We start from the raw sequence: 26,284 nt of genomic DNA on the forward strand, positions 1-26,284 counted from the left end.
GCAGTTTGTAGTCTGGGTTGTCCTCTAAAGCAAGGCAGTAGCTGCTTCACAGCATTTTACTGGAGTGTGTCAGTGTATCAGTCAGCAGAACTGCTTACTGAAAGTTTTTCCTTAGAAGTGGTATTATTATATGTATAGCCTCTTCCTATGCTGTGGTGAGTTGTCTGAACTTTTCTACTCAAGTATTGTCTGTAATTTAAAAAGAGTGCTATCATTTATTAGTCTCAGAGCAACCTAATTTCTGTTTGAATCCAGACTACCTAAAGAAATAAAATGACCTAATCAAAATATTACAAACTTATGACCAAGAAAGCATACTTAAAAATCAATAAATGTGTATAATTTATTTCCTTTCTCTTAAAGGAGGGACAAGTTACCTATAAAATGAAATACTTTGACAGATAAATGTCCTGTGTACGATTAAGCACTCCACATAAGAAAAACTAGATTTTGTAGTGTTGCTCCATCTTTTCTGAGAATTACCAACCAGGTGAGAGACCAGAAGCTTCCAAGGGTTTCTTTTAACAAGACGTTCCTATTGCTATGCTTATTAAGCCATAACATCATGGTAGATTACGATGATGGTCCATGTCAGATGCACAGTGTTCTCAGAGCACATGCTATAGCATCTGGTTAAAAACCAGGGTTTATTTTTCTTTAGCTACTATTTACTTTCCAGTTTTGTTCTGCCTAAATAAAGATATAATAATAATGTTTGTGTGTGTGTATATATATATATATGTATATATATATATATATGATCTATTTATCTATATATATGTTTTCCCCATTGACGTTATTTTGTATGTCAAATACATATTTGATAATCATTGAAAGCAAGATTGCTTGGCAGGTCAGGCAAGACATCAATCTCAGTACACAGAACTGTATACAGAACATTATACACTAACAGAACAGAAAGATGTTGATTATCCTAAGCAACACTTTTTCTCTTATGAGTTAATCCTGGAATAGGTTTCCCACTACTATCTTGATTTTTACAGACAGGTGTCTAAAAAGAAGCAAGTATACTGATGTGAGCATATGTGCCTTTTCCCTCTTCTTGTCCTTCTTTGTAGAAAAGATGGCATTTTTTCTTGTCAGTGTTGCTGCTTTGCTGCACTAATTTCACTCTTTTGTTATTTTGTCTGTTTTGACAGCTGTTTGAGGCTTCCAACTAAAAAAAAAAAGGCATTTTCAGCTCCTTCTCTGTTTGTGGATGGAGTTTTCAGTTCTTAAAATTGATATCAGCATCAAGTTGAAGTGAATTCTAGCTTTTGGAAATAATTGACTTATTTAAGCTGCTGTTTCACTTTTACATATTATTAAATATATATATCTGTTTCTAGCAATTCAGCTGGTTAAACCAGAGCCTACCATCGGTAGGTTTTGGTACTGGACCAGAATGATGTTTTCATATTATTAATATAAAATGTATAATTGTCATGTGTATTTTCTACTTTTGAACTAGACTTGGGCAAAATATTACTATTGGCCATTACCTGATGAGGCTTTCTAACGCTGAGATCTCTGAAGTGAAAGAAGGCTTTTGTCATAGTGGAAAATCAACACTTAATTTCTATTCTGCCTAAGATTTTCTTTTTACTACTTTGCTTTATCTTGGAGTCTGATCCACGTTGATATAAAAATGCAAACGTCTGAAATCAAATTGAAGTCGTTATATGTTGTTTTGCTATAAGAACAGAGCTGGGAGTGATACCAGTAAGGGATGTAATACACAGATTAAAAAAAAAAAAAAGACTTGCTGAATTTTGAGCTTCCACTAGGCGGCGCTCCAGACTTTGGAACTGGAAGGGAGCACTGGAACGCACCAGTTCTAAACTCTCTGAATGAGATAAAACTTAGTGAAGGAACTACGGTTCAGATGGTCCAAAATAATAGTTTTCCAAATGGAAAACTATTAGTAAGCCAGATGCTAGAGGGCTTTAGTGATCTACTGCTTCAATGACAAGCTCACAAGGGTTTGCGGTACAAGTCTTGCAAAATGGTGCAAGCTAGCACTCTGGAATTGACAGGAGCCTGAGATGTGCAGTATGTGCAGGGAAAAAAAAATCATCTCATGGGGACTGGCTCTAAAAACGAAATCATAAAAGCAAATTTTTTTTTTGAGCTAGTCAAATAATCCACAGATTGTTGAAGTCTGAAGTTGAAATCAGCCACACATAATGACTTTGAATGGGCTATTCATTTGTTTGTTGCAAACTCAGAATTATACGTTGTGTTGATCAAAGCCTGTTCCTTCTACTTGGAAGTTTATATTTGTATAAATGTGAAACTAAAACTTTGAATTACACAATGCATTGTAAATTAATCTTAAAATTTTTGCTACTTTTGGCTTGATTTACAGTGTGAATATTCTCACTAAAATTTGTTTTCTTGAATGTTAAGCATATTCATAGAAGGAGTACAAAAATAATAAAAATGAGATTGGTTTAAATTCAAAGTACTTACAGAAAATGGTCACGACAGTCATTCGATACAGTTCAGATGAGAGCCAGTTCTTGTGTTTCTTGGGTTATATTTTTGAAATATTGTAGGAGTAATACAAAACTACTATTTATTAAATTCATATTAAATCTTACCTGGATGAAAACCAAAGACTATTTTTGTAATGCCTACTATGGTATTTATTATTTTATTTTCCTGAGGTTAGTAGACAACAACATTATACCACTTCATCATATTCCAGTGTTGTATTGTTGCACTGAAGACGTGGGTTCATAACCTGTGTACCTACATTCTCAAAGAAGAGAGAAGGGATCTGTTTACACTTGGAAAAGCTGTTAAAGCTTATTAAGTAACTTTTCCTTTGAGATCACTAAATGTCACTAGCTGGTGGAAAAAACATTTACTGATGTTGAATAACAGATGTTTTTGTAGATCACTGGTGGATGTGAAAGTTTGTAACAGGGTGCTGCAAGACTCAGCAGTGGGTTCAGGACTCTTCAGTTACGTTGTCTGAAACTAAAACTTTGACCCTACATTAAATTTCTAAGCGATTGCTGATGACATGTTCAGAGATTATGATGATAGGTATGGCACTAGAAACTTGAGCTGAATAGAATGGAGTTGTGCTAACAAGTGTCTAATTAAATCTGCGCAAAACCTAAAAGATAGGAAAATGTCTATGAGTCTAGGAGGAACTAGGACAGAAAAGGCCCTGAAGGGGCCATGCAGAAGTTGATGGGGATGACTGAAACTTGCTGCACTGTTTTCACATTACCAATAAAGATGAGTCCTATTAAGGAAGAGTTTGAGAAGCAGTGCAGTATTTACTCGCAGTCAAAGTAGTGGCCAAGCCCAAACTCAAGATTCATACTTAACAGGAAAGGTTATATTTTAGGAATATATAAGAAGTTGGAATATGATTAAAGGAAAAAAAAAGCCACCTATCTTTATCTATCTTGCTATTTATATCTGCTCCTGACATCTGAATCTTGAAGTCTCAAGGTAAGATTAATGAGGCCTGCTGTGTTCTCAGACTTGTACACAGGAGGTTTGAGATTTCTTCTGGAAAATTTGGTTAAATCTGTACTCTGTACAAGCATACTTCTCAGTATAGATGAAATCAGAATTAAGAATCATATTCAGGAATTGAGCCAGAGACCTATTCTGACTTTAAAGGGAGTTCCACATGTATAAATTCCTCCCTATCTAATCTCTTAGGAAAAAATAGATTTTATTTCAATTTTCAGATCATTAATTATTATTTCTGCCAACCTATTTATGATCTCAAAATTTTTGTTGATGCATGTCATAGAATCTAAGCAAGATCAACAGTTTTTAATGTTATTGGCTCAGATCTTCCTGCTTTGCACTAAACACAGAATGCTGAATAGTAAAGCATGTTTTGTGTTTTAATTATTTATTTATTTAAATATGCATTAGTCTGAGCATTAGTTTGGCAAAATCTCCTGACAGAAAATCTCCAGGTCAGGAGAGGGTGTATTAGGTGGACCCGAGAAGCAGTCAGCTGTACAACTCTTAAAATGAATATTTTTTCAAAGCTTCATTTTGAGATGATCATATTTCCATTTAATGTAGGTTTTGTATTATGCTGCACCCTATCTCTGAAAACAAATGAAAAAATAAGACCTTCACAAAAATCTCTGGATTGGAAATAGTCTTTCAAACCCACGGAGAGTGAACTCTAAGCATGATGCATATGCAAGAAATGGATTTGGTGGCCTTTGTTCTCTAAGGTTAGAGCTATCACATTTGCAAGTCAGCATCAGATGCGATGGTCCTAGTGCCAGTTCATGGTGAATAATAAAGCACATGTAGTATGCCGATTGAAGAGGACACAAACATGTTAAGCTGACATGAATAATAGGTAACCATTTTTTAAAATGTTGTAAAGAAGTCAGCCTATTGTTTAGCAGCACTATCATTGTTATACTGATTCCATTCCTCAAGCTTTATTATATTGCCAAAATTAATTATCTGTCCAGGGAAAAGGTCACATATATCTGTGCACAACATCCAATATTGTGCAGTGTGGTATCAAGTGGATTTGATCTGTTCCCTTTGACCTGTCAGAGCTCAGTGTGCAATGAATTGGTACAGTTTGAAATATGTTTCTGCTCAAGACAAGCCAGCCTTGTCGCAGAAATATGCAACCCAGATTTTTTTTTTATGTCAAAAAAGCAGAACACTTGTCTAAAGAAAGCTGAAAAAAAGTGAATCCATTCAGCAACACAAAATATGTGGTAAAATTTTCCATCTCTCTAGACCTTAGTTGCCGAGACAATCAGCAACTGCATCTATTAACTGATTAAAATAAAGATTCAGTACCACCATCATGGCCTTTTACTGGGCTGGGGGGCAGGGAACAACTGTTCTGCCCTTCAAGCTATCCAGCCTGGCTCTGTTTGTTTCTCTGAGCAGATAGGGCATGACTAACTCGTCCATATGTTCAAACATAAAATTCCTGCTGTGGTTCTCTGCAACAGAGGACAAGCAGCATCTGTACATAAGGGATATCTCTTCTGCGCTTGAATCAGTGTAATCTCCCAATGGTGCATATTTATTCCTGACGCTTGGGAGCTAGCACACTACTCTTTAGGCCTGCTGGTATAATAGCAAGATACTTGCATATCATGTACAGAAAAGGGAATAACACATCCAAATGTTCTACCATGAACTCATTGTCTGTTCTGTGCACTTGTACTTCTGGCAGATATATTGTGCAATCTCTGTAGAATTGTTGTTGTACTAAGCCTGGGAAAGCAGTTGGGTTAATTTTGAGAATAGCTTTCCTAGTCTGGGGTAAGTAATTACTGCAGTTATTCTCACATGCCATAGCAGAATTAGGCAGAGAATTTTTCATCTTCCTATGGGATTTTTAATGTTAACACATGAATGGGTATTACACGTATATTCTTTTAGGTCCTTTCATTCATATTATCTATGCATTTCTGTCTGAAATGCAATTTTAAGAAGGGGTTACTGCCTGGAATGGTAAAATTTAAGTGACAAATTGGGCTTGTCCACTGGTGTCTTTTCTGTGACTTTCTTGCTGGTCTTTGTTACAAGCTGCTTCCTGGTCTAAAGTATGTCTACTCTAAAGTGTGTCTTACTAGTGTCACACAGAAAGAAATGGCATAGGATATATGAAAAAATCCTATGGCATGTTTCTGTAGAGACTACAGAAATAGAACTCAGTCTTTAATTCTGGGCTTCGTGTTTTCTTTTACAGGAACTCCCTCTTAAAAAACACTAGACTCTCTTCCTGTGTTTGATATGTGCCAGGTATTGGGAAGTATAGAGAGCTTTGTGATATATCTTGAATGGTATCTGTGTGTTGCCATACATTGTTATATGTATTACGTTAGCTTCTAAGGGCCAAAGTTGTTACACAGCTGAGGGCATGCCATGACCTGTTAATTACAGATTAGAATCTGACTGCTTTTTCCTGCCTCCATGCAAGGCCATGTATTTCTATCCTGTTTTTATATTTATTTTATGCAGGGAACAGGCATCATCATCTTTAGCATCATCACCTTTAGCTGGCAAATTTAACTAATTAGTTATTTTTCTTTATTTTTTTTCCATATAATGATTGTTTTGCAAATAGCTCTCCCTTTCAAAGCAGCTGAATCCTATTCAGCCCCAGTTTTCTCTTCTCCTTTTGTCAGAAGTATTATGCCATTGTACAGAAGAGACAACTTGCGCCAGCTAGAAACTGATGGTGTAGGAATTGTTGGCTCTACATACCTGTTGAAAGCTGAGCTTTTCTTTCTAGTGCTAGGCACTTCCAAAACTATCTTTATATAGTAATTTTGGCATGAACATCAGGTTCGTGATTGTGATGTACCACATAGGGAGAAATATATAGGATAAGCTTTAGCTCCTTATTAGACCTTTACCAAATAGATATACTTGTACATAGCCTTACAAAGAAAAGGTTAGGGAGTTAGATGAATCAAAAGTAGCCGATGCAAGGTCTGGCAGCCTAGATAATGTGTCCATAGTCTTACCATATAACAGGCCCAAAGCTGCAAACATGCTGCTTTTTGTAGAGAAACCAGATGCTGCCACTGGAAAATGTCTCAGCTTGACATCTATGGCCAGATGGCCAAACCTGAGCCTTGTCTGTATTGTAGTGCATGCAGATAATTCTGCGAAGTATAGAAAAATAGAAATATGATCCAGTGACTGTCAGCAGTTAAAGAGGATTACAACAAATTCTTGCATGTGCAGCCAAGGGACATCAAGTTACTGGTGGCTGTTCCTGCTGCATGTATTATCCAACTGTGAGATCTCAGCTTTGGCCCAGCACTGGTTCAGCAGCACTTTGGTTTTAGGACATGATGGTGCTTGGCTTAGGAGAGAGATAACAGACACTGGACTGCTACTGATAATGGATTTCATTGCTTCTCTTTTGTTCTGTTCCAGTATACAGTCAGTCTGAAACTGTCTGCAAATTAGGCTAAGCTAACAGTCTTTGACATAGAGACAGGAACAGCTTATGAAAGCATGTAGGGGCAGGAGCTAAAAGCACTCCTTAAAGCCTGTTCATTGCATAGAAACTTGAACTTCTGTTAAATAGGTCATGCTGGCTCTCTCTTGACCAAACAATATTGAGAAGCCATCAGTGCACGAAGCCTAGGTTAGTGATAATTATAGATCCAACTATATTTTGTAATGTGGAGAGCGGCTCTAGCTGGGTGGTCTGGTCAAGTCTTAATTTTTCTTCTTGAAGTTGCCGTTTACTGAAATTAGTCAAAACTCATTTTCATTCTGCCATCTAAACCTTATCTGGTTGCTCTGCATTATTAAGTAGTTATGTTTTTTCCAGGTTACTGTGTTTCAGTCATAAACGTGAAAAGTGAAGTATGCTTTGGATGAAAAATGTCATAAACCAGAGTGCAACTGTGGGACTTGTATCCAAAGTAGTTAATGGGGATGCAATTGTATACTTGAGGGTCTGTTTTACCAACCTAATTACCTAGTGTTTTCTGACTACAACTGGGCTAATAAACTTTGAAAGCAGTGCAATGATTTTACAATTGTAGCGAAACAAACATAGTATTTACCTTTATTCATACTGGTCAGAAGCTTCAGAAACTGCAATCCCAATTACCTTTTGTAATGAACATCATCCCATGAGAAATTTCAATTCCCCTACAATCTAACTGTATGTAGGCAAAATGGAAAATACACATGGAGAAATCAGTTTGCCCAGCAGGGCTTTTGCACAGACTAATTCTTACAGAAGAAGTTTAATTTACTCCAAAACACCAAGGGTGATTCCTGGGGGTTGCAATAGCTAATTTATGCTGAATGAGAAATACAATTTCTTCAACTACCTGATTAGTGTGATATACTTTTCTCCAAAGCAGTGTCCTTTATACTATAGAATAGCTGTAAACTATCCCTGCCTCCCCCAGATTGTGACATATGGATGGTTGTTGGCTGCTGTAATGCTCCGTTTGACAGTATCAGATGGGATTTACTCCGAGTAGTGTTGAGGGGGAGGATGTTCTACAACCTTATAGCTGACATTACAATCAAGCATGAAATGAGGATGAAAATTTACTGTTTTAAGCATAGCATTGCCTATTAAAAGAGTTAATTGGTGACTAGTTATTCAGAAAATGTTGTTCTATGTCATAAATGTATGCGCACAGTGACTGATCTCAAGTTTGAACAGTTTACAGGGGTGTTGAAAAAAAAACTTCAAAGTGATTCAGTATAGAACAGCATGCAGGTAGTTTTGTGCTGGATTTAGACCCTTAGGGTAACCAATCCTTGAATGGAATTGTGCTTAAGGAACTGTCTAAAGTGAGAAAAAAATTCTAAGGTGGTGTAAAATATCCCTAAAAGCAGTCTGCAGAAATGGTGACTACATTTGGCTTTATTTATGTGGCTTTTATCCCACCATTACTTTTTCAGGACAAGCGTCCTATTAAGTTGAACTTTACTTCTCTGCAGTGGGCCAGCTTCATTCCTGCTTATGCCCTCGAGCTAAGCGGTAATTATTCCTGGATCTGGTCCTCTGTTTGGCTTTCTTTTTCGTTTTTACTCGAGTTCAACCTTTTCAGGTGGTGTGGTTTAGCCAGGTCTGCATTCATGTCAGCAGAATTCTCCAGTCCTTTAGTATGTTGAGAACCAAGATAAGGAACTTCTACAAACTTGCTGAGGTTCTCATTATTGTCCTGTTTGTTCATATTACATATTCATGAGAATGATGCAGCTAGAAATAGCATGAGAAAGAGCATTGACTCCAAAATATATCATTATGCAATATATTGGTATTATAAAAGAATCTTTTTTGTAAAAAAAAAAAAAAAAAAAGGCATTTTTTTTTTCTGATGAGTATCAGAACTGGTTTCTCTCTTTTTTTTTTTTTTTTGACTGAACTGTAAAAGACTCTTCTTGAAGCTTATGCTTACCTGTTTTGGAACGTCCCGATGCTTCATGTGTGCTGCCATCCTTTCTTCCCTTTCACAGCTGCTTGTAATATTAACTATATACCCATAAATAAAAAAGCAGCTCTCTTGCCTGAAGGTAGTTTATTGTGTTTGTAAAAGACTGGTTCAGGGAGTTGAATTCCACTGGACCACACACACTTGCAGGAGCAGTCATAAATTTTGCAATTGCGAGCACGGTTAAATCTTTTATTTATAAGGTAACATACTTTTTATACTGTCAGAAAACAATGAGCAGAATGTAGTTCTCGTGCATCTGTCCTAATGTCAGGAATGTCTGCCAGTTTACAATATTCAGACAAATAGTTTTCTGTAGTATCAAACATCAGTCTTCAGCATGAGTTCTTGGGTACTAAATTAAACAGAAGTCCTGTCTTAATATAAATACAAGTCAACCATGTTTTGATAGTTTTAAAAGAACCTTATCTGTGTGCAAAATATTGTGGAAAAACAAATTGTGAAGGTCTACTTAATTACAACTGACAAACAATGGGAGCTGGGCATATTGTGGCTTTTAATTCTCAGAACTGCCTATGGGGCTAAAGAGGCTAAAGAACCTCAATTCTACCAGAACTAATTATAATGCATCTGATGTAGTGCTGCCTTCTTTGAGATTTCTGAAAGATGTGAATTTTGGAGTAAAGTTGGAACAAAAGAGACTAAATTTGGACAAAGGCCTGTGTTCCATGTTACTCAAACTCTGTCTGCCTGGCCTGCGTGTGTGTACACTTATATGCACGCTAATTAACTTAGAAGTAAGCTGTGTGTGTTTCAAAGCTTCCCCTCCCCTATAGTTGTACCGCTTGGTCTCATAAAAGGTATATCCTCATAAAAGGTATATCTCCTAGTATATCTTGTCTGGCTTATATCCTTACGTAATTGTAGCTACAACATTAGTTATATTTGCTAGCTTTTGCACGTATATTGCAGCCAGTTTGTGGAGAAGTGTAAAATAAGACAGAATTTGATGCATTAGATGATCAAGTACATGTTAGTATTTTGATTTTTTTTTAATTTAGAGTATCTATTTAAATATTATTTTTTAGGAGCATGATGTTTTGATAGTTTGAGTTACCAACAGCAAGTTCAAAAGGCATTCAGTAGCCCCGTTCCTACGTTACATACAATTTATTACTTTTCTAATGGCCTTTATAATAAAATAACATACAAGTCCATTCATGTATTATGTTTAATCTCCCTGAAGACAAAGGATTGAATTTAATTGTTTGCTTTCATGCATACCAATATTTATCATATCAATTCATTATTGGCTGAAGTGTGCGAGATCAAATCTGGTGCAAGTTTGTTATATCATGTGGATTTAAGTGTAGTTAATGGCACAGTATGGGATTAGTGATGCAATAACCAAACAGTGATGGGTCTTGGTGGGGATGTTTTTTCAAGATTCCAAGAATGCGCTCTTTCTACTTTTTTATTGTATTACAGGGGAAGAAGGATATATTGTGTAGAAATCGGACAGCAGACCGAGCCCTGAAACAACTGAACAATAGAGGATTTTTTTAAGGGCTGAATGCCTAACTGCCTTTGTTATGATTTTGTTTTGGCTTTGCACACTTGGGAATCACAGCAGTCCTTATGCCACCTGCCAGCCAAGCCTCTTCTAACTGTGGAACTGGACCTAGTTCTGGACTCTAGGCCTGGGCTGGGCTGCACTGTGACCTGGGTCTGAGCACTTATTCATGTGCTGCCGCTACCTGTTTTTCTGTTTAGTCTCGTCTGCTGCCTGCCTGCCTGCCTTCAAGACAGAGCTGATGAGCCAAGTCAGGTTGCCCTATGGGCTCTTTTGACTGCCAGTTGGATCACCCTGCTGTAACAAGTAGTCTCATATATGAACTTAGACTGCTTAAAAAAAAAAAATAAAAAAATTCTGGCTTCAGACAATGTTCTGCTATTGAGCCAGGATGAGTAGCTCCTCCTCTTGCTTTACAAAGTTTTACCACAAATCTTCAATCTATTTTCTCTTTTCTTCTCTTATTCTGGGAGTGCTGGAGACAATTCAGAATAGAATATCCATCATGGGATAGACCCTGATGATCTTTTACCTTTCAGATATCCTTCAAACTAATTTGGACAAAAATAAACACTAGAATTTTCTGTCCTGAATGTTTCAGACATGATTGGTCACTGACTGCCTCAAATGGGTATTTTGTCATTTGGCTTCTGCAAGTTAGGAGGATAAAAAATGAGTGCTGTCAGTTGAAAGCACTCTAAATAGCTTAATAGCCATTACCTTAGGCAGTACCTTTTACTCTCCATTTTGTCTTGATTCCAAAATATGACTTTATCTTCCTCATTTGTCGAATACCTTTTAAGATTTGCAGTCTCAAAAGATGAAGGTGCCTTCCTGTACCCAGAATAGCTCCCACAAATCTGTCCAAAAAAGTCTTTTAGAAATGCATCACTATAAATCATTAAATATTTGTGCTGGGTGGGGGGCAGGTGGGGGAATAGATAACCACCTATCAAGTGAATGATGCTTCTTTTCAGTGCCTGGCTTGAAAAGATAAGAATATATTGATGCTGTTAAGAGGAGTAATGATCTTTGGTTTCTATTCTTTTTTTTCTATTCCTTTCACTGTGATATATGCAAATATAATCCATTCCTACAGAAAGTAAATGTGTAATGTTCTAATGTGGATGCAAGTATTTCCAGTACAAGTAATTTTCTCAGAATCTTACATAGCATTTAATAACCACAATAGAATGTACCTACAAGCACCATGTGTATGCCTGTTTATAGCTAAGGATCTCAAAATATTTTATGGACATTAATTGTGAACAATATACAATAACGTGCATCAGTGAGGAAAAATTAGTGTTAATTCACCTTTTAATGAGCTTGAAAAATCACTCCTTTTATTTTTATTTTCCTGCAAGTATTAGGAGCAAGTTCTAGTGACACATACCTATTGAAATCCAAGGATACAAATCACCTTGGTTTTGGACTTGGAAAACCAAACCACCAGAATCTCAACTCATGTTTTAAAAACTAGAACATAAAAACTGAATTCCTAATTTAAAGCACTTCGTAAAGTATTCCAGTGTTGAAATAGTAGGACAAAATTTTGTTCTTTGTTTCCCGGTAGCATGCTTCCTTGGCAAAAAGACTACACAATTAAGTTTCCTTCTTGAAGTGTTTCAGATTTTCAGGAGTTAGAACTGCAGTTCACATATAACAACTGCTTTTGAGAGACTGGAAGTGTTTTGGAAGCATCTTAGGAAAGACTTTCACACGTTAAGCTGTACTAACCTGGTTCAGACACAGTGCGCAATGTCAGTGCTGTTGCATCAGATCCTATGGAATATTGCAGAGGAACTTTCTGTGTAATTTTTTGTACTAAGTTGAGTAATCTACTATGTACCCTGGACATGCACCAAATAGAATTGGCTCCATCTTAGTTGAAACTATAAAATGGGCTGACTTGCAGGTGCACCTGTATGAGCAGGCAGGTGAGTACATGTTATAACAGATCCTTGGCTGTTGGAGCTCTGTGTGGGGACGAAGGGTTGTCCGAATCATCCTATGCTGAAGTGGTAGGACCTCATGTAATGATGTGGAGTGACTTCATAGACTCTTCTTGACAGCTCAGTATCTTTTCTGTATTCAGAAGTAATAGAGCTGGCATGGCTCTCTGAAGAAAAAGAAGTCAGTGTGGTAGAGAGGGAACATCCTGGAGAGAAGGCTAGGATCAGTCCAAGTTGAAGAATATGATGAAAAGGCAGTATGTACAAGCTGGGACGTGTTAATGTTTTGCTGGGAGGTGTACCGATTTACATATAAAATGAACAAAGAGATTAAGTGCTTGGAAATCAAGCATAGAAAAACATTTGGCTGAAAAATGCTTAAAATGGATGCTGCACTCTGGAACAATAGAGGCAGTAGCAGCAGACTGTGTTTCATGTACATTATCTGCAGCAATCATAGTGCCTTTATGATCTGTATACCATTAGAGGAGTGAGTGATTGCTTCAGTGTATGACCAGATGTTTTATTTGAAGACCATTAATCAAATTTCCCAAGGCAGAAGAAACATTAGGCAATTAATTAAGTTATAATACTGGTCTTGTAAGAGGGTTCTGACTACACTAATTAATCAAGCCAAGTTGGAAGATTTTGTTCAAGGAGCTCTGAAACACTTTCTGATAGCCTTCAGAGAAAAACTCTGAGTATTACAGAGATGTGAGCTAGTCAAAAAGACACCCCCTTTGCGCTTTTGTGTCTGCTGCTGTGATGGGCTGTCTTAGTCATAGTGACATCAAGATACTTTCTTTATAGTCACAAGGACCATTGTAAGGAGCTTCAGTTGGGTGAGACAAGAAGCCCCTCTTCCTTTCTGCTTTGAATTTTGAAAGATTAAATCAGACTGCTGTTTTGATTGTTCATCTTCGGAGAATGTAGAGAGAATATACAGTTAGGAAGAGCTCATTTTTATTTTTAACGCAACAGCAACAGTGCCCACAGGGGTTTCAACCTAGAGCTTTATAAAATGACTGTTTTCCATCTTGTCATCATAAGAGCATTAACTTCAAGAGGAGGGAGTCAGTATCCAGTGCTGCCTCTTAGCAGTCCTACTAGGAGGAAGTTTTCATGGCAGGAGAGCTTGTGGGAGCTTCCCTGTATGCAGTCAACAGTGACCTGTGTCAGTAGTACCAAATTTCCTTAAACTTATTTGAAAACTTCAGCCTCAGTGTTGTAGGAGGATGCTGGATGTTTTCTCATCTGGTGCTGAAAATAACAAGTACAGTTTTGCTAGTGTTTTATTTACTTGAAAGCTTTTGAAACTAGCTCTAATTGGAACTACCATTCCTCTGTCTGAAGGGAAGGGACAGATAAGCTTGAGAAACCTGCTGTGATCAGTCACGCAGGAAATAAAATAACTGGAAATAGAAGATCAGACAATTTGAAGACTGTTTAAGAAAAGAACCATTAGGTGTGAAAATAAGATTTGTTTTGACACATTACCTACTAAAGCAGCTAGGGAAATTAATGTAATAGTTGTACTTTTCAGATTAACAGTTAATACACAAATAGAAGTATTTGTTTCCTAAGTTACTGGAGCATGTTTTGGTTGATGTCAGCTGGCTTCCACACTCTGCCTGGCTGGCTGGATAAGCGTTCTCTGGCATGCTCTCCTGAGAACGTGCCTAATGTAGGAGGTAGAAAGATCCTTTAATCAAAAGAGTCTACAGCACTTGGAAACAGAGCCTGCAGATATGAAAAACTAAGTAGTAAAAAGTTTGAATGTCATAGAAAATCCTTGACCGCTAAGGTAGTGAAATGGATTCATTTTTGACAGACTGAGTCAGATAAGAGGTCAACAACTGTACTGTGTGCGTTTTGTGATGAACTGTGGCTGTCCACCAAGAAGAAATCTGCTAACTCAATCAAGGTTAAACAAATACGAATCAGAACTAAAGGGCAAATAGTGGCTCTAGCATAGTTTTTTTCCAAAAAAGACAGGATTAAGAGTAAAACATCGTATGATGGTTAAGGGGAAGATAATGAAATAAAAGAAAATGACGTAGAGGCTAACTTGACTTGGGCTGGCTTGGGAAAGCTACAAGACATGTTTCCATAGAAACAACAATCACAGATTATGTAGATGCTGCATGGGCCACAATCTTTTCTTACTGCCTAGAAGAGGGATTCTTGGCAATGGATAGAACAGGCAGGTGCCAAAGTGATGAAATCATCACTGGCAATAAAACCATTAATTGAGATGGAAATCTTGAAGGGTATTACAGTAACTGATTATATATGGAAAAATAAATAATCATGCAGCGTTCACCTTTTTTTTTTCCAGTCTGTTGTCTTCAACCATGTTAATTAGACTAATAAAGATACTCTCTTCCCACAAACTTTGTTCTGTTGTTAGATTATCATGGACCAAATGTAGTTGCTGAGGGAAAAAGTAGCTGTTATTTATTTATAGATTTCTAGCATCCCTATTTTCCTTGATCTTTCAGGGAAGAACATATATACTATTTTTTTCTTCAGAAAAGAAACAAGTGCAAAGCCAAACAAAAAACATATGTACACAAACATCTCAGAGGAAAAAGCTTGTATAGATTACTGAAAATTTTTATAATACTTGTACTAATTTTTTTTGAGTACATGTTAACATGGCAGAAGGATGTCTTTAGGGCTTACCTGCGTAGCATAGGATAAAAAGATTAGATAAAATGTTAAACAGTATTTGGAAAAATTCTTGACGAATCACAGTCGATCTTCTAGGTACCTTCTAGGTGTGGACTTTGAGAGAACAAAATAAGCTGAAAGAAAGTGTCATTTGGGTTTCAGTGGGAATATAACTGATGAAAAAATCAGAACTTTTTCTATAATTTTTCTTCTTGACTTAGATAGATTAATTGGATTATTCTAAGAGGAGATCTAGGGTAGTTTAGTAAACTAGTTCCTAGTAAGCTTCTAGCTTCCCGGGGAGGAAAAAAACAATGTTGTATCTGTCAAATTAAATTGTCTAAGTGATTTTACTTGGACAAGCGAGAAGTTTAAACTATAATAATAAATAGATCATTTTGTGTCTTTTCATGAAGTTTTATTTGTGCCAAGTAGGCTCACGTGAAATTCCTGAGATCCTGTTCTGACCTCAAATGTCAATGGCCAGACTGGGCAGCTGTTTCTACGATTACTTACCACTTTCATATATACTGCACTCATGCTAATACTTAGTACCAGTATCATCTATTGGAAGAAAGAAACATAATTGGGATGATGGCACTGATGTATCTGTTCTGGAGAGCCCTCATCTGAGGGCTGCTCTGGCAGTATGGAGGTTATGAAGCAGGTATGAATGTGTCTAACTGTAGCACAACAACAAAGTACAGGGAAAATGAGGAAAAAAATAAGCTGAATGAAGTACCAGATGAAATTAGAGGTATTACAAGTATTTGAGCAGAATTTTGCAGTATATTAATGTAAAGCTCATGTAACCAGGAAAACATAAAAGATAGTAGTGTTTTTTGATGACATGCAATCACAGTCTTCATCCAGGTTCCCACACACTACTGTGCATTTTTTTATTTTTCAATATATTTCTAAGATTTTGGCAAATTGTCATGGCTGCTCTTCGATTATTGAATAATTTTGTGTTTAATAGGGGAATGTTCTTACTGTTGTGTTGTTTTCTTAAGTCATCCAGGTCTACAGTCCTTCAGACTTAGAAGAATGCTACTGCTGTGTTTGAGGAAGCATTAGAACATGTCACCCAATACCCGCAAGTCTGAAATAAGAGAAGATTGCATCAGGATATTGTTGGCAAGGTAACTTCTGTTATAGGCCTATATGCCTGTCTATACAGTTTACTCCAATTAATTTTCATAGTCTGATTTTCTTAAATGTCATGCATCATGCATTCTTGTTATGAAATGGTAGATAAGATATAGTGTATGAAGAAACGTCATTCATTGCTTCACATTTCACTCTTTTAATTAGTTATCACTGGAATATTTTTCAGACTAAATTATCAATGTTGTCATGTGCTTAAGTAGTTTCATTTTTACGCTTTAGAGAAGTATATATTTTCAACTGATAAAATCCAAGGTCATGTAATTCTTACTGAAGCGCAGATTCCATACATAGTTATTCCTTTGAAGTTCAAGGGGGCAAATTGTTTTCATAGGTACTTATTTATATCTTTCTGGGGAGTTGGTGAGAGTGAAGAGGAGAAAAAAATGGGGAGAATCAAATCTGGGCTCATCAAACTTTGCAGCAAACTGTCATTTGCGCAATTGAGTCTGAAATTTCATAAGAGGTTATAGCAACATTATTAATAAACTGAATATTATTCCTTTTCATATTGTTTCTACAGTAAAACCACTATACTATACTGATCCTGTCAGTTTCTGCTTTTTCTTCTGATACTGTAATGATTTATAGAACATACTGGGCAATATTAATCTACATTTAAGTTGAATTCATTTATTTTATTGTGAGCAGTAGGCTAGTTGACATATCCTTGCAACATGAGATACTTGTGTGTTTCATATGTGCATAAATAATATGAATATGTACTTAAACCCAAAGATCATGATAAAGGTTAACATTCCTATCCAACAAAACATACAGATATATACCCGGGACTCATTGAATTTATAAAATTGGATCATGTCTATATTTGTTTCATGCAGTGTTTAGAAACGATGGGCTTAGACACATTCATAAGTATTTCTTTAGTCAATTCCCAAGAGTATAAATTGAAGTATGTAGGTAAAAGACTTTGTAGTACTATATCTAAATTATTGTTCTAGATGTTTGTATGACTACCTTTTAAATCATGACTCAAGTGCAAGCTAGTTCTCACTTTCCTCCGTTTCTTGCTTTCCATGGGTAAGAAACATGCAAAGACTAGAGGACACCTAAGGCACATGTCAGCCTAGGTGGTAGTGTCAACGATCATATCTATCTCATGTCTGTATGGAGTAAGGCCTTTCAAGTGCTCATCTACAAAAAATTTATGTTCAATTTACTACCCAAAAAATAGCTGCATGGCTCCTTTTGTGGAAATGTGAAGGAAATTGTGACTTCAGAAAAGCCTAAAGAAATACATGGCTGGATAATGACTAATTCTTGTGGTGAACTTTTCAGAATAAAAGCTTATGAATTTGAGCATGGCCGTGATTAAAGATTGGGGTAACCAAGCCAAAATGAATTTACTGCTATTTATGAATCCTCCTTCAGTAAGTATCTTCCATTATTCTCCACATATTTACTTATGGCTATTCTCAGAGCCTTTATTTCAGTATAAATCAAAATGAAATTTAGTTATGTGAAGTTGCTTTGCTTTCATTTTCTATGATTGACACTTTTTACACAATTTATTATTTGCCTGTTAATCTGCATCCCTTCTCAACTTTGCTATTGTTGGAGTAATTCAGTGCAGTAACTGACACAGAAGTTGGACGTTACTGGCTGTCATGCATGTAAAGACAAGTGTGGTAGTTCAGAGAGTGCTATAAGACTGAAATTCGAACAGCAAAAGCCCACGTTCTCTCTAGACACAAATCACATCAGTCTGTTCATTTCCAGTATACTGACACATTTGGCAAGTTAGCTAATAGATCTTAAATATTTTCCTTTATCACTAGATGTGAGCATTGTACCAAACATAGTGTGCAAGTCTTTTCCAGTAGGAAGAAGCATGGTGCAACAGTTGTCAGTATTAAAACTCAGCTTGAACACTGGCTTTCTTATGATTTTTGGCATATCGCTTTATTCTGATCTATTATCACCTTTCCCAAAAATTTGTGTGCATATCACAGATATTAGAAAAACAGGAAAAACATGAAAATAAATCTTTTTGGGACTTTGACTGGGAAAAGCATGCACTTTACTACGGTAATCTCTTTATAGTCTTTGATATCTGGTGTTGACAAGAGTTAAATGACCTCTCAGTTTATTCCATGGGACCTCTCATTAGGGCAAGCAGAATTCCCCTTTATTCTCTGCAGCACTTAAGCTTGGCTCCAAATTCAGTACTTTTCCTCTGTCTTGTAAGGACATACAGTGTTCACAACAAATTTTCCAAAATGAGGAAATTGAGGTTACTCTTGATATTCAGTCACTGGAGGAGAAAAAGAAGTAGCAGAAGCCTATGATTTGTCACAAGACTAGAAATAACCTTTGAATAATTGGTCTCATTAAATAGAGGCTTGTCGTTATGGTAATATCATCCCAGTTGATGCAGAAAACCAAACAGGGTCATAAAACAGCAGTTATGAGACATGTCACAGTGAAAGTACTGGGTAAGAAATTGTCTTGCAGGAAGTGATTGTTGGCAGATTTCCTACGAAGCATATATTCCAGGGATGCCTGATTCACCTAATCCTGTGCTGCAGTCCACATAGCACAATAGTTGCCTGCTTACTGAATGAGGACCTCGAGATCAAGACCATTCATCAAACCCATATTGATCTAGGAGTTTCTTTTCTCTGCCTGTCGCATTCAAGGACTGATTATGGTAGTGAAACCCTTTAAAAAAAAAAAAGGTCAGAAACTTGTGAATGATGTGATTATAATGCATATATGCAGTATGTAATATATGCAAAAAGACGGTGAAAGAAAGAAGATCATGAAGCTGATGCTTTTGAAGAGCTTATCAGAGTGAAAAGCAAGAACGCTTTTTTTTTTTTTAAAAAAAGGTTAAGGTTAGGGCTACTGTTAGTATGGAAAAAATGCTTTGCTGTTCCAAGAACTCGATATTTATTTTTTTACCACATTTAATGAGAAAACGATAAGCTTAATTATAAAACGAACAAACAACAAAAAAAGAGAAAACTTTAGTTGTAAGATAAATAGTATCTGTGGATTGCTTGGGTGTTTATGAAGGCAAAATTTTATTGCTCCTCTTTCTTGTTACTTAGCCCATGAACTTTCTTGTGTTCCATCTCCAGTTTCAAGTCAAACAAAATTTAGGAGTTGCTGTATTATAGGAGGCAGGTGGATCACCAGCTGCTTTGATAAAATGCTGCATGAGGCACACAAATTTCTGTGCTGATGTTGTGCAGAACCTTTCATTCACACAGGAAGAGAGAACAATCCAGTGGCTGGAGTTCTGGTTTAGGATTGGTGGATGTTGCCACTGACCTCTTGTGGGAACTGGACAGGTATAGGGGACTCTGATTTAGCTGCATATACTGAACTCTAAAATCTGAACACTTGATTGTCTCTCAGCCCTGAAGGACTTTTGTGTCTTGAAGTGTAAATGTGCAATCTCTGGAGGCCTGCCTTTTGGAAAGAGAAGGGTGTCTCCAGCGGTTGTTTCACAGGAGAAGTCTAGTTTACTAGACTGTCTCCTCACTCCGTCTCTTTCTACAAGGACCGTTCTCTCATTTTCCCTTGATTGTAGTTATTTTTGGATTCTGTGAAGTGAGGTTACGAGGGCATCTACATTTCACAGCAGTAGATTAGGGAAAAAATGATTTAAATTTCATGGTGCTCAAATACTTTGTTTAGAAAGTGTTAGATATTTAATAAATCTAGGATCTCTAAAATGTGTAGTGAGGAACTTCATCACCTACTTATCATGGTACAGGCTTTCACTGTACAGCCTTCCACAGGAGTAGAAAATCTAAATATCTATGCTGCAATAAAACTACTGGAACTAGCATGTGGGTAAGATAAACGCTGCGTTGCCGCTTTCCCTTGTCCATGCATTTGTCACAAGGCAGGATGTTGAAAATGAAATGATTAGGCCACTTGAGCCCAAAACTAGAAAAAAGCTTTTGGCTCCTGTGCAACTGCTATTGCTTTTTTAGTTTAAAAAAAAAAAAGTATTTGGATTCATAGAAAAAATAATTTTTCAGTTCAAGAACATAAAGGGTATGTTAATTCTAGTGAATTAAATAGTGCCATGGAACGCTGGTGGGTATTGGAGCTTCATTGTCTGTACAATTGCACTTGTTAAAAGGTGTTTGGCTCAATTTTATCCTGAGCTCATTGCCAAGTTTGCAAACAATACCAAGGTATGATTTAAGTCAGCATTGTCCAGGGACCTTTCCCAATAAGCTGTTAGTATGCAGACTGTTTGGAGGAGAAAAGGGTTCTCAATAGTGTGGATGTGAGTCATTCCCTGTCAGCTGGCCTAAGGCCAAACAGGCTTGTGCATATTAATTTGCTAGAATAGCTAAGGCCTACTCTTAAAGTGCTTTTTTTTAAAAAAAATTAACTATAGGGGAATTCAATTTTTCATTTCAAAATGAAAAGTCAAGGTCTTTTGTTTTAAAAATATTAAGAAGACAAGTTTCAGCATTACTCAGTGCTCTTCACTGAAATGACTCAAGAATTTATTTGTGGGCAAATAAAATTCTTTGAACTTGTTTGAAAAAAGTTTTTCTTGTTTTAGTGTTTATGGTTTTTAAAATGCTGAGTACACTTAGCTCCCCCAGGAGTCAGGCAGGATTAGCGTGCTCAGTTCCTAACTAGAGGGCTTTACGTTCAGGTGTTTGGCAGTAAATAGATCTATGGAAGAATCGACCTAGACAAGCACAGGTACACAGGCATGAAGTCAAATGTCTGCCAATACTGAACATAGAATATATTTCCGCTTATTTAAGCGGAAGCTAGTTAAATACTTAAATGTGTCATCTTTTTCAACTTCCAGAATGATGAATTTTTTTCATACAATTCCTTTGTTTTGTTCCACCTCCCTCCCCACCCCCTTTCGATTTTACCATTTAGTGTAATGATAGATATAGAAAATATTCTAGGTTTTCAAACAAAACAAGTAAGATGTTAGTTGTGATTTAAAGAATGCATTCATCTTCTGGATTAGGCTTTTTGAAACAATTTGTCCATATTTCCTCTAATTAACTGGAAAAAATACATTAACCTGAGAATGGAAAACAGCTTTAGTTAATGGACTTATATAAGTTTCATTATGTTTATTTGTAAAATTTGTTACTTGTACGAATGATAGGTTCTCTATTTCACTAAAGTATTATGAGCATATGTGTAAATGTGTTAGCACAGAAGATTTGAGTAATTCTGTTTTAAGATGCATGTTCCTGAGATAACCACGTACTCAACTCTCCATTGTGAAGGCAAATTGCATACTATCCAGAACTTACAGTGAAGATGTTTCAGGTTACAGGTGCTTATTATAATATAGAATAGTTCAGTTGGAAAGGACCTACAAAGATCACAAAATCCAACTGCCTGAATATCTGCAAATTAAAGTTCTTTTATATTTGCATGTTGCTACAACGTATGAGTGCTTGTAACTGACATTATAAGAAAAAAACAGTTCTTCATGTTCATAATTTGTTGTATGGAGTCACAGGAAAAAGGTTTTTTTTTCTGACTTTCTGTAACATTTGTCATTAGTAAAATGATAAATTCAGGAAGAGAGAATGGTCTTATGAAACATACACAGCAGGGAAGCAGAAGAAGCTAGGCTAAGTGTGTGTGGGGGAAGGAGAACATGTTAGAAATAGAAGCTGCATCTGGTTAAAATTTAACCCAAAGTCTTGGAGAAGAATGACATTAATATCAGTGGAATCATACCAACGCTATTTAGGTAGGGCACAAGGATGCAGTCACTGGAATTAATACTTGTTGGTAGTTTGTGATGATGCTGATGGAACAGTGCAGATAGATCAGGCAAGGTAAAACTGTGCTAACTTAAATTTTTATAAAAACAAACAAACAAAACAAACAAAACCAAAAAACATCAGTAAGTCTCTCTGCTATTAGAATTTTAGGATTTTTCATGAGCCAGAGAAGTTGTATCCTGGAATGTGGCAGTGTCCATATCCAGGGAGTGGAGCAGAGTCCTAAATATAGCTCAATCTGGGAAGTATTTGGATGGCATTGAAGTAGACAATATTTTATGAGGTTTCCATATATAAATAAAAGATGAACGCAATTAGTGCTCACCATAGGATATTTCCTTCTGTGTAACCCATTTTTTTTCCCTATGGTTTTCAGCAGGAGATGTCATCAAGTGCCTTTTGAATATCAAACAGTTTGAATGAGCTGCCATAATCAGCTCTGTAACCTTTTATAACCATCTTTATGGATGAAAATTTTGCCTTTGAAATCCATATTGGCTATTCTTTCAGATTTCTACTTCAAATATGCTATGTAACTTTCTTCTACTTAGTGATTCCATCATTTTTTTAAGGTACAGATGAATAGCATTATTATTTCTCCAGGTCAGGACTGCTTGCACTTTATAAACACTGAAGACTCAACTTTGTACTTTTGGACTCTTCAAGCTTTGTGCTATTGACTTTTTTTATGACTGACACAACGCTGTGAATACATCATTGTCTAGATGCTCAGGATAGTTTAGAGCCTGAGGCTTTCTTGAAGATCATGGAAGTTACATTGCTCAATAGTTCCAGTGGTCACCCCTTTTCTTTTTTTTCTTTCAAAACTCTAGATTAAGATCAGAAGTATTCTGAAATTATTAAGGTACCTAGGTGTATGGATATTTTTGCTCCTGTTTATCATAAAATCACTGGCATCAATATTTGCTGAGTGGAGTCCATGCTCACACTCAATGACTTCTGTAATAGGATAACAAGGGTAACAGGGTGATTTTCTTAAGACTGCCACTATTTTAATCAATTAATTGCAAAAAAAAAAAATAAAAAAATTGTCCACCATCACTCTTTGAGAAGTTTCAAATGTCCCAATAAGAGGACATGGAGTAAAGGACAGTTATTTGCACCAGAAACGACTTTGTTTTGAAAAAAGCCTTTCTTCCGATTCAATTGCAAAGTATCTTTTTATTCAGAATTTCTCTTCCTGATGCTAATTACCTATCTGAAACAACAATTACCTGTTTCTTATATTGCTACCTTAGAAATCTGAGGTTTTTATGAGTAAGAAATATAGAGGCAAGGGAACTTAATATGGTAAGATAAAACCACACAAATGTTTTTATTTCCTAAATAATATAGTGAAGATAAAATAGCAAGTCAAAGCTCAAGCTGTCATATACAAACTGAGGCAAGCTATGAATGCTCTAAATACAAAAACGTAGAGATTTTGTTGTCAGTACATTTATTTCCGTGTTCCTTGCACTCGTGGGGACATATGAGTTTGGAAGCACAATTTGTGAAGACCCCTGAAGAGTGGCTGTTCCATGCAGAGCTTCCAACCTGATATTTCTCAAAGATCTGGAGAGATCTTTTTTTTTAAACTCAAAAGCGACTCTTTTATTGGACAAAACACTGTTTTATTAGTAAGGGTGGCCAGTCAATCATAGAGTTTGCTAACTTGTGATATGATTTTTGCACTTTTCCATATCATGCATACTTTTATAGTTCTCAGCCCTATCCTTTCCTTGATGTTCTGATAAACTTCTGAACTATTAGTTATAAAAATTAAACTGGAATTTTGTGGTACTTCCCATTATGCTACAATCTTCACTCTGGTTTCTCTCAAATGTACTCAATGTGTGAATATACTGAATATATGACTGTCTCCAGCCTTTGAAAATATGTTCTCAGTCACCTTTGCAAAGGGGCTCGTGCTGCACTCTGTGCTAGTCCAGCAGATATGCTTCCTAGTTGATCAAAGTATACAGCCACAGTGGATGGCAAGAAAAAAAATCTGTCGTGTAGAATACACACAGCGTCTACCTTCGGTTTTACCACTCTGTTCTTTACTTTATATTGATATTGCAGAGAAAATTTTAAGGACCGAGATACATGGTTAAGTTACAACACTTCAAGTTACAACACTTCAGCTGAACAATTGTGAGAGAGAATGTGCATGCTTTTAAACTGAAACAGTAAAAGAAATTAATCTATTTTACCCCCCAGTCTATTACTGCAATTAACTGAGAAGTTACAGTAAATCAGTCTTGTGTCCAAGGTCTAACCCAGGTTGATGTCCTTAGTTACACACTGAATGCTCATAGAAAAATCTATAAATCTCCATATAAGTAAGAATATAGTGTATTTAGTGTTTGTGACTAAATTCTTGCAGTTAAAAAAACGGCTAGTTGTGATATTACTACTTTTTGTTACTTATTTTATCCATCAGTGTTTTGCATTTTTATTCAGGAAATGATGTATATGGTGCTCTATAAATGGAACAATATTATAGCCCTTGCTTTTGAAGAGCTTCTGACATAAAGTAGACAAAAACTCAGTGAGATAAAAACAGATGGGAGATGCAAACTCATGATAGAGTGGCTCTGAATGATTTGATGAGCACTGGTCAGAACAGACCAAAAGCTTAGCCATGCTGTTCTAAACATTGCAGTAAAAGAAAAAGTTAAAATGAGAGTTCTGAAGGAAAACAGTAGGGTTATTTTTGCACCATTAAAAAAAATATACAGATCCGCTGCTGCTTGAGAGAGAGAGCAGGTGGCAGACAGGATTACACAAATATTAACATATTTTATAAGACACAACCTAAGTATCATATGCATGTCACTGTATTATTTTGCCTGACTATATACAGGAAGAGTAGCTGAGTTCTGCTTGTCCCTATGTGCGGTTTTTGGAAAGTGGTTATTCAACTTTGTGGGGGTGGGGGGGATACCATAAACAGTGTTCTTTGTCTAGGAAGCAATCTTTTGTAGCAGCCTTATTTAATAAGGCTATGGAATACAATAGAAATCTGTCATCTGCTTTGAATTTCCACTCTGCTGTGTTATGGCAGTGGAACAGTTCAGCCTTTGATTGTAAGCAGTATTGTCTGAATAATAATCCTGGTGGTTATGATCTTCAAAAATCCCTTAGGCTAACTGAAAACGAGGGAGAGAATAATGCCTTCTGTAGTGTGTAATAGAATGAACTTGATCAGGGGAAATGAAAGCTTTTACATAAGGTAGTAATGTCAGCAAGTGCAGAAAGAACAGTTGTCGCAAAAGAAAAATTTACAGGTGCCGAAGTTTTCAGTATGTTTTGCTTAGTGTCTTATCAGTATCGCTAGTTCTTTTATAGTTTTGAGTGAATAATGGATTTTTATTTAATTTTGCATTTATCACATATATGTCAGTCATCATAAAAATAGACAAATATATTCACTGTATTCACGTTTCTAAGAAAAGGCAAGAGTTTTAGGTCAACCTTATCAAACCCAGCTGGGAAATCCTAAATCTCTTGACAGTGGAAACCAGTTTGGGATGTGTCTTGTGCTTTTTGTGGAAATGGAAGAGAAACAGTTTATATGGATTATAACTTGCTGAGACGAACTGGGGGAGTATGTATTGCAGAAACAAACACTGAATAAACATTGAATTTGTAGGTTTAGCCATTTATTTGGAGGTAAAACAAATGGACCTGCAAGGTGTCCTTCCATCCACGTTACCAGTTCTAGGTGGAAACACTTGTAGCTGACTGCAAAGTTTAATTTTGTGATAGTAACAAGATAATTTTATCTTGTCTTTTTTTCCCTCAGTATTTAAACTCAATAATACAGTGAGACAAGAATCCTCAATTAAGTGAGATTTTTAGCTCTGCTATGGGGCATGAAGTGTTAACAGTTCCACAGTCAGTTGTGGTTGTCTTCATTGAACGCCACATTATTGATTTCATATGACTTCTTCAATTTATCTGTAATACCCTGAGTTCTGTTCTTGTCCAAAAAATGCTTGCAATTCCCTTTGATTTCATATAAACATGTTGACAGCTTTTGAAAGAAGGCATGTTTTGAGGGAAGGAAATCGCATTTTTATGACAGATACTTCGTGGAAATACTGTCAGTCACTTATGTTTCACGCTATCGTGGCTGAAGCTAGAATTTAATGTGCTGTCTGTTTCTGTTCGTTTGTTTTTTAATGAGCTGCTGGTTAGGAACTAACTTCTGGTACCTGCTGTAGGTTCAGGTTC

At 36.3% G+C, this 26,284-nt stretch overlaps 1 long non-coding RNA gene across 3 annotated transcripts in view; it reads left to right on the forward strand.

Annotated features, from left to right (window-relative positions):
• LOC308195236 overlaps positions 1-26,284 on the forward strand; it is a 303,868-nt gene that overhangs the window by 17,939 nt on the left and 259,645 nt on the right. For all 3 annotated transcript variants that reach the window (XR_013951363.1, XR_013951364.1, XR_013951365.1), the window contains exon 2: positions 16,127-16,255. This is a non-coding gene — a long non-coding RNA (uncharacterized lncRNA). The remainder of the gene's footprint in view (positions 1-16,126; positions 16,256-26,284) is intronic.

The sequence above is a fragment of the Anser brachyrhynchus genome, assembly GCF_964034855.1.
Source record: "Anser brachyrhynchus genome assembly, chromosome: 5".
In the NCBI taxonomy this organism is placed as follows: domain Eukaryota; kingdom Metazoa; phylum Chordata; class Aves; order Anseriformes; family Anatidae; genus Anser; species Anser brachyrhynchus.